Here is a 2,865-nt window from a genome sequence, read left to right as displayed (position 1 = left end):
CTCTCTCTCTCTCTCTCTCTCTCTCTCTCTCTCTCTCTCTCTCCCTCTCTCTCTCTCTCTCTCTCTTTCTTTCTTTCTTATGAAAAGCAGAGACTCCGTAGAATAGCGTACAGGGTCGGGTCCTCGTTATGATCAGCCTATACGACTGACGTTGAATCGTTCGAGGTGTTCGTGTTAATGGCAACATGTCTCTCTGGTATACCGTTAAAGCCTCCGCAATGCTCACTGAACCTAATTAATGACGCGTTCGCGTTGCGCCGGATATACCACTACGCCTATAAGTGACCAGCTATTGAGGATGGCGCTCTCGAACAAGCGCACGTGCTACCGCTCAACATCCGTCTTACTAGCTGTCACGCTATTACCTACCGCACTTCAACTACTTAGTAGATAGGTATGACCATGAATAGATGGACGGTAGACAGCCGGCACGTGCGAGCGCACGGTGAGATCGTTTGCACTCATATGTAATTATCTCCCCTTCTTATTCAATCCTTATTCAATCTCGTCGGCTCACTTCCAGATACTCATCGCGCTCCAATGATCTTTTTCTTACCAGAATTGCTCACCCATGACGTCTACGAATGACATAAATCAAACTTATGTGCTTACTCTTCGAGTTGCGAATAACATCTAGTAACACGTAAGTCATTGTAGTCACGTCCGATTCCAAACTCGGGATATGATTAAGTATTTATGTACTGGTATTTAATCATGGGCGGAATATAATGTTCCGCGCACTCATGGTTCCTCTCGAGCAATGATTTATGTGTCCCGCACGCGTTCACAGAATGTAGTAGAAGTTGCGTATTACATTCGCGAAATAGGAAAAGCACATACGTAAAAAGTAAAACACGCCGAAACCTGTGATGAACTAGCGACACGTATGTTGACTCTATCCAAAATACGTGTAGGTCTTTCAAGTACTAATTTATTTAGCATCATTACCTGGGTTACAGTAGTCGTTTGCCAACTAGGATTCCGACACGTATAACCACTGTGTACGTGCGCCAGAATGGCTCCTCTCATAATGCCGAGACGGCTACGTTTTGAGTAATGTCAGGGCGTGGTGCGAAGTTTCGTCTGTTGCGTATAGAAAAGTCGTTGTTCCAAGTTACCTCTTATCTCAGGGCGTAGCCCTCTTTTTTATCCTTTTTTTTTCCACATAGAAACGATTCACACAACAACGACAATACAGACAATCATGAAGTTAATGCTAAGTAATAAGCAGCGCGCGAAATCATGAGCTGAACAAATAATAGCTACTACTCGATGACTGTGATGATGTCAATTTATTCTTTTCTTCTTCGTCCTCTTGGGTAACGGGCTATCTTGGCCATCCTGAAACAGCTAATTCAACTCTACCCCGGAAATGGAGATTGCATTTTACTCAAGAATGAACACTTAAATCAAGAGACGATATATGCCCACTGAATACTTCATATGGAAAGCGGATCTTGTGTATGACGAGGATCTTTGGAGGATTCTCCTTCATCCCCACCGTACTCATGATAAGCGCAAAATGTGGGAGCTTCTGTAAAAGCCAATTTATTTCAAGTAGCATCTATTGTTAAATAAAAAGAGCATAATTTACACAAAGTCAATAATTCTCCCGCGAATATAATTGAGATTTGTTTAATACATAAAATCAGGCTTAATATGAATATAATTCAAATGAAAATAATTCAAATGAAAAATAATTCAAATGAAGGTTATTTGAGCCGAGCTAGGTAACTTTCGCTAATAAAATAGTCAAAATTTACAAAACAAGTCAAACAGACGTTTCAACTTTTAATAAGGTCATCTGAGATTTATTTCAATATTTGTATTTTAGCTACTATACACCATACTGAGTCTTAGTGAATATAGATTGAAAACTCAATCATTTCTAAAATATAAATAATTTTATGTTAGTAATAATAACAATACGAGAAGGGTTATAGGAGTCTAGAACTCAATTGCGCAAATTTTAACAATTTAATCAATGCACGTTACAAATATACGTTTCAGCTCCACTTTGACCCATCATCAGTATAACAATAATAATTACATATAATCTTCCGCGAATATCGTAAAAAAAAAAAATCAATCAATTGCAGACAGAGATGTAGTGAGTATCGTCCTTCCTCAACATCTTGGTTGTACCACAGAACATTCCTATAACCCTTCTCACATTGTTATTATTATTAATTGTTAAGTAAAGGAGTCTTTAGTAATTAAATATTTTTATTGTTTAATTATTATTTATTGGTTATTATTTGTATGTTAGTATCATAGCTGACTTATTGGCTTCTATGTGCTTATATGCGACATGAAGATTTACCTTAGTATTTACAATTTTTACAAACCGTGTTCTAAATGTTCTGAATTTTTTCCATACACGCTTTATAATGAAAGATTTCACCGGGAATCGGTAAATTGACATTAATCAGCCATTACGTTTAAATGAGTATAGAAGATCCTCATTGGTTCTGTATTTCTCCCAAAGAGGCTATCAATACTACTTATCTCAATTTCGATCTTTTTACGTTGTATTGCAACAAGTAGAAGAGATAATAATGCAATTACTTGATACTATATATAAAATCGTTTATATCTCAAAAACTGTTGAGCTTTCGACTTATGTTCGGTAATGCTTTTTTACTCAGTACAGTGTGTACTGTCTACCACATAAATGCTGAATGATTTTTTTTTAACACTTTCTATATTTGTTGATGGGATAATGGGATGTATCGGGGGGACGTGTATCTTGTACTAATTATTAAATTATTAATACGAATTATTAAAATATGAATTTGAAAGAATTTGTAAAAATATATACAGTAAGTATTTCAAACAAGTTTTTGAATGTATCACACATTCTTA

This window comes from Atta colombica, unplaced genomic scaffold (assembly GCF_001594045.1).
Source record: "Atta colombica isolate Treedump-2 unplaced genomic scaffold, Acol1.0 scaffold228, whole genome shotgun sequence".
In the NCBI taxonomy this organism is placed as follows: domain Eukaryota; kingdom Metazoa; phylum Arthropoda; class Insecta; order Hymenoptera; family Formicidae; genus Atta; species Atta colombica.
This window is presented reverse-complemented; position numbering follows the sequence as displayed.